Raw genomic sequence first — 8,724 nt, forward strand, 5'->3', positions numbered from 1 at the left:
GAGGTGTGTTCATTCTGATGTGAACACCAATCCAGCCACTTTTGTTCTTTTATTAGTCTGGTCTCTCGATGCATATGTTCCTTGACTTCACAAAGTAAGGTCCTGTTGCGGTCACTTAGCTGCTTTTTGTATACTTTCTTGTTCTGTTGAGTCTATGGTTGAGTTCTTTGACACGTTCCCAATAGTACTAATGATCTTTAGGTGTCCGGTGGACTGTTTTTTCAGTGGGATTGAGTGGTTGGCTGCACTCTGAATCGCTTTGACAATATCTTGTTCCACCTCATTAATGTCTTCGGGAAGATCATAGTTTCTTTGCCACTCAGAAATGAGGTTTTGAAATCGGTCCCAGTTTGCTAAAGCAAAGTTCCAGGCTTCAGATGGACGCGGAGGTGGGGTGGGTAGATATAGTTAGTAATTATCAAAAGAAGGCACCAAACCGGGAAGGCTATGTAGCACCATCAAATACGCAAAATAATCAGAGGGCGCTAAATATCACCAAGGATGCCAATACGAGAACAGAAACGCATAAGGCGAACAATATCAAAATTATCCAAGTCACCAAGAATACTATCGAGGGAAAAGCGACGGCGGGGGATGGTCAGAAAACAAGACACACGCTCGTCCCGGAAGTCAGGACATTCAGCAAGGATATGCACGACCGTAAGAGGGACAATGCAATTAGGACAATAAGGAGCAGGGTGGCGCTCCATCAAGTGACCAAGAGTTAAGCGAGTATGGCCAATACGCAACCTCGCCAGAGCCGTTTCCCATCGCCGGTTACTGTGGCAGAAGGACGGCCACGAGGACTCTCAAGTTTAAGAGTAAGTAGTTTGTTACCAGTAACAGACGACCAACAAGCCTGCCAACAGGTAAGGATGGAGGAATGGATAACCGGGTAAAAGTCCGAATAAGGAATACTTTTACGAGAGATGGGACAAGAGCGGACAGCTTCCCTGGCGACAGCATCCGCATGCTTATTTAAAGACACACCAATATGGCTGGGAACCCAACAAAACTCAACCAACTTAAATTTACAGTGAACGAGAAACAGCCAATGCTGGATCTCGACAACTACTGGATGAACCGGATTAAAGGACCCGAGAGCCATGAGGGCACTACGAGAGTCAACAATAACTACAAAGGAAGACTGGCAACGAGAAAGCAGGAGACGAAGAGCATAGAGAATAGCATAAAGTTCCGCTGTAAAGATGCTAGTCTCCGGAGGCAAGCGACACATATAAGTGCGATCAGGAAAAGCAACAGAGTAGCCAACACCGTCCGCTGACTTAGACCCATCGGTGAAGACAGAAACGGAGCGGGAGTGAGAAGAAAAGTGCTCGAGGAAAAGGCGTTTCAGAACCGTAGGAGGGGTAAAACCTTTAGTGATACGGGTCAAGGATGTACAAAACCGCGGAAGAGGGACCCTCCACGGGGGCAAAGAAGGAACAACACGAGGAGAAACATCAGAAATACGAACGGAAAGAGAATCCTGTAGGCGAGATAACCGGACAGAAAGAGGGAGGTGGTGAAGAGGAACAGGAACCGCAGGAGGGGTAAAAGTTAAAGCACGACAGAGGCGAAAGGAAGGATGTTGCAAGGACCGTGCAAGATAGCGAAGACAGTAGCGATCACGGCGGTCCCGGAGAGACAGGAAGCCAGTGTCAACATACAAGCTAAGGATGAGAGTCGAACGAAAGGCACCAGAACTGAGGCACAACCCAGTATGGTGCAAAGCATCAAGACGGCGAAGAGTAGAAGGAGAAGCAGACGAGTAAGCAGGGCAACCATAATCGAGCTTAGACAGGACGAGAGAGGAATGAAAAGCAAGGAGAGTGCGCCTATCTGCCCCCAAGAAGTATGGGACAAGACCCAAAGGAGGGTAAGGGCCTTAGAGCACTCAACACGGAGGTAAGAGATATGGGGAGACCAAGACAAACGAGTGTCAAGGAATAACCCCAAAAGCTTCGCGGAATCTTTGTATTCAAGGGGATGACCATAAAGTGACAAAGAGGGACGAAGAACAACCCGTTTCCGCGTAAAAGTCATGGCACAAGTCTTAGAAGTAGAGAACTTGAAGCCATGATCTGTGGCCCAAGACGACACGGCATCAATTGCAAGTTAAAGCCGGCATTGAAGGAGAGGCGAATCATCACCCTGACAACAAAGGGTAAGATCATCGACATAGAGAGCGGTGAAGACACCAGAAGGAAGAGAGGAAAGAAGACCATTGAGGGCAACCAGAAAAAGAGTAGTGCTCAGAACACTACCCTGGGGCACACCTTCGTATTGCTGAAAAGAGGGAGAGAGAGCGGTACCAAGGCGCACCCGAAAGGAACGACGAGAGGAGGAAGCTGCGGAGAAAGAGAGGGAGATGACCACGAAGGCCAAAAGAATGAAGTTGAGATAGGATATGATAACGCCAAGTGGTGTCGTAAGCCTTTTCCAGGTCAAAAAGGACGGCAACAACGGAGGTCTTCGCAGCAAAAGCAGTACGAATATAGACCTCCAAGTTCACCAGGACATCTGTCGTGCTGCGGCACTTGCGGAAACCAAATTGAGAAGGAGAGAGGAGGTGATGGTGTTCCAGGAACCAAATCAGACGAACGTTAACCATACGTTCAAAGAGTTTGCAGACACAACTTGTGAGAGCAATAGGGCGAAAGTCCTTAGGGGAAGTACCCAGAGACCCCGGTTTGCGAACAGGGAGGACAACGGCATCGAGCCAGTCCTCAGGGACTGACGACGACTCCCAGATCCGATTATACAGACTCAGTAAATACTGAGACGTGCTCGGAGGGAGATGGCGAAGCATCTCATAATGAATACCATCGGAGCCCGCCGCCGTAGAACCGCAGAGGGCCAGGGCAGAACGAAGTTCAGAGAGAGAGAAGGGATCATTATAGGGAAGCTGAAGATGAGTGCCGAAATCTAAAGGACGAGACTCAAGGACAGATTTACGAAGAAGGAAAGATTGGGGAAGATGAAGACCAGAGCTAACAGAAGAAAAGTGGGAACCCAGTTCGGAAGCGACCTGCAACGGGTACGCCACAAGAGTATCATGGAGGTGAAGGACCGGTGAAACATCGGGAACGAACTTACCCACTATCTTGCGGATACGCTTCCAGATCTGGACCAGAGGGGTTTCGGACGTAATTGATGAGACATAAGATGCCCAACATTCACGTTTAGCCGTATGGATGACCCTACGGGCCACCGCACTCGCTTTCCGAAAGAAAAGAAAAGAATCGGTCGTCTGCCTACGGCGGTGCCTCTTCCAGGCTGCACGCTTACAGCGGACAGCCCGAGCACAGTCCGCATTCCACCAGGGAACGCACTTCCGTGGACCCCGAGAGGAAGAGCGAGGAATAGAGCGGAGGGTAGCGTTGAAGACAGTGTCATGAAAAAGGAGGAGAGCGCGAGAGAGAGGCAGAAGGGAGAGGTCAGAGAGAGCAGCACTGAGGGTAAATAGGGTCCAGTCTGCCTTAGCAAACTGCCACCTAGGGAAAGAGAGGGAAGGGCGAAAAGAGAAAAAGGAAACAAGGATGGGGAAATGATCACTTCCATGGAGGTCATCAAGAACCTGCCACGTGAAATCTAAGTAAAGAGAAGAAGAGCAGAGAGAAAGATCAAGACAAGAAAGAGTGCGAGTCCGAGAGTCCAAATGAGTGGGCTCACCAGAATTCAGAAGAGACAGGGAAGAAGAGAGGAGAAACGGCTCAAGGAGGCGACCCCGGGTATTCGTCAGAACGTAACCCCAAAGAGAATGACGACAATTGAAGTCACCCAGCAGAAGCACAGGCTCCGGCAAGGAGTCTAGGAGGTGTTTCAAATCAGGAAGAGAGAGCGGGACACTCGGGGGAGATAAATGGAACAAACTGTGTACCATTTCCCCACAAAGATACGAGCAGCAGAACAATGGAAAGGCGAAGGAAAAAGAAAAGGAACAAAGGGAACATCAGCACGAATCAAGAGAGCAGAAGAATTAGAAGCCCCAGCAATGGCTGGGGGGGGGGGAGAGAAAGGAATAGCCACGAAAACGACCAGGACGAGCACCAAGCATTGGCTCCTGGAGACAGACACAAAGGGGCGAAAACCGCGAAATCATTAGTTGGAGTTCGAGGAAATTGGCGTAATAACCTCGAACGTTCCATTGAAGAATGGACAACGACGAGAAGAGAAAGGACAAAAACAGAGAACAAGGAAGAAACAAATGCGAAAGAGCAACAGAGCACGTTAAAGAATATCAGGGTCGGGATCAGGGTCAGCAAAGTCAGGGTTAGGGGGCATGGGTAAACTGAGCAAAGACGGAGGGAAGGAAACGGGAGAACAGATCAGAGGTGGGCGGGCGGGGTCTGGAGGAGGAGGAGGCGGAGGAAGAGGAGACAACGGAGAGGAGCAGTCAAGGACAGCAGCAGGAAGAGGGGGAGAAGAAAGAGGGGAGCACACCCCAGCAAGAGCAGCAACCGAAAGGGAAGCAGGGGCCAAAGAAACCTCCATAGCAGGAACAGGGGGAGCAATCACTGAAACGGGAGGGGAATGAGCAACAGAGCCAGAAGTAGGAGCTGAGGAAGAAAGCAAAGCCTTCTTACCCGCCGGGGAAGAGGAAGGAGAGGAGCCAGGCTTACGCTTCTGACTTAGAGACCGGTGTCCCAGCAACTACGTACCGGGCAACGGATTCCAGTGTCTCAACAGGAGAAGCCGAACGAGAGCACACACGACTGCCGTTAGGAGAGCGATGGACATCCGCCCGCACCGACAGGCGGTGTGTAGAGCCGATAGATGGAGGAAGAGAATGGGAAGGAGGATCGGAGGGGGACGAGGAAGAAGACACAGGAGACATGACAGACCGGGTTGAAAGAAGGGGAACCCCAGACAGAGGACCAGGAGGGGGACCCCTCGGGAGAGAACTCAAAGGAACAGAGGAGGGGGCAGTAGGCGTATCAGGGTCCAAGGCCCGGAAACGGTTGAGAGTCTGAGGAAGGGGGGAAGGACGAGGAGAGGAAGAGCGCAACATGCGAGCCTAAGAGATGTTAGTATAAGGCGGGAGCCGGCGAACCTGGCGTCTCGCCTCAGGAAAAGATAAACGCTCCCGGTGCTTCAAGTTGAGGACGGCTGCCTCAAGCTTGTAATGGACACAGGCACGGGAGAAGGTAGGATGGGCCTCACAACAGTTGACGCAGCGAGCTCGGGGAGAAGTGCACTCCGACTTAGAGTGACCTTCACTCCCACACAAAGGACAGAGAGAGACAGTCCCAGAGCAGCGGAGGGCACCATGCCCAAACCTTCAGCACTTGTTACAAAGTCGAGGAGAAGGAATATACTCCTGGACAGAGCACCTAGCACCAGCAAGAATGACAGAGGATGGAAGGGTCCGACCATCAAAGGTGATCTTCACAACGCGAAGGGGTTGACGGCGACGACCACGAGGGGGACGAGTAAACGAGTCAACCTGGAGGACAGAATGGCCTTGGGCATCAAGGATATGCCGAATATCATCGTGGCAATCCTGCAGATTCCGAACACCGGTTGCAACATGGGGTGGGAGGAGAATAGTGCCAACACTGGCATTCATCTGAACGTTCTTGGAGACCCGAACAGGGATCTCGCCAAGGCAAGATAAGGCAGCCAAGCGGGAAGCCGCATCCTGAGAAAGAGCAGCAACGACACGTGTACCGAGACGAGTGGGGTTGAAAGTAACAGACGCATCCACAGAATCTACAAGATGCCGATGGAGGGAGAAATCGTCAGGAGGCGCAGAATCAAGAGGGAGGAGATCAAAGTATTTGTCCCATGAAGCAGGACCAAACAAGGCCTGATACGCATCAGCACTGGAAGGAATCGAGCGAGTGCGGTTGGGGCGCGAACGGCGTTGAGAATACCCCAGAGAGAGAGGGGTCAAAAGGCACAGTAGTCACAACGAAAGACTTAGCCACACCAGGGGACGAAGTGGTCACCACCGGGGGCTGGAGGCTCGACCCAACCACAGAGGAGGGAGGGGAGCTGGGGGAAGAAGTCAGGACGGTCAAAGGAGGAGCAAGGTCGGGGCCCAACGCAGCGGGAGCTACAGAGCCCGGTCTTTCAATACAGGCCGAATCGGGGGCTTGGTCGCCCACCCCACGAGCCTGAGAGGGTACAACGGAAATATTCAACGACATAGAGACGAAAAGTGACAAATACATCCACGAATGTGCCCCCATACCCACCATGGAGCCACAATTAGAGGCAGGACACCCAACAGGAAGCTATCGCCGATCATGCCAGGGCCCCGTAGGGGTGCGTCGTGAGTATACGCCCCACAAACGCCACCTGAAGAACCGTCAGTCCGTCGAGATCGGGTTCAGCGACGAAAGGAGGATTGACAATAAAAGATACCCCTCGCTCGAGACGTTGGGTACTACAGTTCTACGAGTGCAAGAGTATGCCTCCTCAAGCACCCAGGCGTCAAAATAGAACAAGTCCAAAGAAATAATCCAAAACAAGCAAAAGGTCGGCAGGAAACGACAAGCAGATAGGAGAAGAGGGGGGAGAAAAACGAAACATAAGGAAAAGGAAAAGCGATCCGGCACAATTGGAGAAGACAGCAGCAGGAGTGCAAGGCCAGAGGACTGCCCAACGGAGCATCACACTCCGGCAGCCGTCCACCAAGCCCCCTCACGACGCCAACGGGCCGGATGGGGAGGGGGTGGGTAGATATAACTTGAGATCAATTTGGACCCCATAGTGGTCGCTTGAGTGTGGACTCAACTGACCATGTTGTTGCATCTCTTAGGGTGGCTGAAACGAAGGTAAGGTGTAATTTACCTCTTTGGATGTGGGTGGGTTCACTCCTGTTTAGGATTTGTATTTCTGGTAGCTGGTCTAGTAGATGTGCAATGTGAATGTCGGCCTCATTTGTTGTGTTCGAGCCCAGTGCCAATCGATGATTGGCATTAAAATCTCCACAAATGATTGTGTTTGATGAAGTTGCGTGTCCAAATAACAGAGAGATCCATTTCAGCATGTTGAGACCTGTACACATTAAACACTTCAAGTTTGTCGTGTCTTGGCTCAATGGATACTCTTATTACCTCTGTCCCTGCTCCACAATCGGGTGGGCTGATTATGGACTTGAAGATCAGGTCACATTTTACATAGATTGCACATCCCCCTGGATTGCCCGTTGATCCATGGAAGGAAGAAGCCTCGATAGCCTGAGATTTTAGGTTCTAATCCGGCTCGAAGCAGGCTCTCCTGCAGTATCAGGATGTCTATGCCTTTGGTTGCTGCTATGCATTTTAAGTGTTGCAATTGTGTGCAGCCCTTGCGCATTCCATTGCAGGATCTTTAGACCTCTAGGTTCTTGGAATTTGCTGATATTACCGTGGTATCCATGGAGTCTGATGAACACGCCATGAAAGTTGTGATTGGTGTAAAGGATCTTAGTGGACCTGAAATTTATTCATCTAGGTCGCTTTCAGACGAGCTTTACTGTTTTTTAGGGGAGTGTCTCCTGCCCTGCGTTCTTGAAGGCAAGGATATTATATTTTCGAAGTTCATGAGCTTGTGCTCAATTGTCTTCCGTGTCTCTGTGGTTTGCTTGATATCGTGTATCGACAACAGACTCTCAACCAATTTCGTGACCAAAGTTTTGAGCATTGGCCAGAGAGCGTCCAGTTGAGCGGGAGCACTAATTACTCTTGTACAGGTTTGGGGCCTGGCTACTTTTTGACCCATCTCAGTGGACACTTTGACACTGGTATTGTTACTCTTATCTTTATTGTCCCCAGTGTGCTTACTGGATGCAATGGGAGGGCGACTGCCTTGAACATGTTTCTTGTGGCCTCCAGCTATCCCTTTGTCTTTGAGGCCTTCACACCCTTCACCATGGCTGAAGGTGAAGAGCCGTGTGCCCCCTCTACCAGAATAGGTAGACCCCACGCAGTTTTTGTGGGCAGGGGAGCTGGTGGGAGCAAGCCCCCAGTTTTGGTGGGGGCTTCGGCTCTGCTGTAGGCGTGGTGGGTTTCGTTTGAAGCCTTTTGAGCCTTTTCGGGCATTTCCAGTTCCAGGCGTGATGTGCTTCGGAGCAATTTGGGCACTTTGCTTGGACAGGGTGTTTGCCTTGTGTTTATCAATGCATATTTTTGTGTTGTGGTGCTGGCTGCAGACTCTGCACCTCACTGGGCGTTGCCAGCCATCTTTGTGATACCCAAATATCTGACATCTGTAGCATCTTAGGGGCTCTGGGGTGTAAGGCCTGTGCTGGAACACGTCCTAGATTCCAAGGTCAAGTTTCTCCAGGATCCGTCCTTTTACTGTAAGAAGGACTTGTCAGGTTAAAACCACAAAGCAGGAAACCCGACATCTCTCTGCTGACACCACATAGTTCAGCTTTTCGAGATGGTCACGGGCCATATGCAAGGGATAGTGGAGGACAATGATTTTTCTTATTTTATCCTCTGGCTTGAGTTCCACACATTTTGTGTAATTTTTTAGAATGATAAAGGGGGGATATTATTAGCCTATTAATACTATAACACGAGACAGAACAGGAAACAATTGGTATAAATTGGATAAGTTTCAGATTTAGGAAAAGACCTGGGTAAATACAGGTAACAGGGGCGAACTCTAAGATACACATTAGTTCATGCTCTGTGTTACTCCCCCCTTTGCTACATGCAATGGTTGATGGTGGGTTTCATTCATTCCTATGCTCAAACGATCCTTGACTGGACACTTTAAATATAA

Source organism: Procambarus clarkii, chromosome 12, assembly GCF_040958095.1.
Source record: "Procambarus clarkii isolate CNS0578487 chromosome 12, FALCON_Pclarkii_2.0, whole genome shotgun sequence".
NCBI classification, from domain to species: Eukaryota; Metazoa; Arthropoda; class Malacostraca; order Decapoda; family Cambaridae; genus Procambarus; species Procambarus clarkii.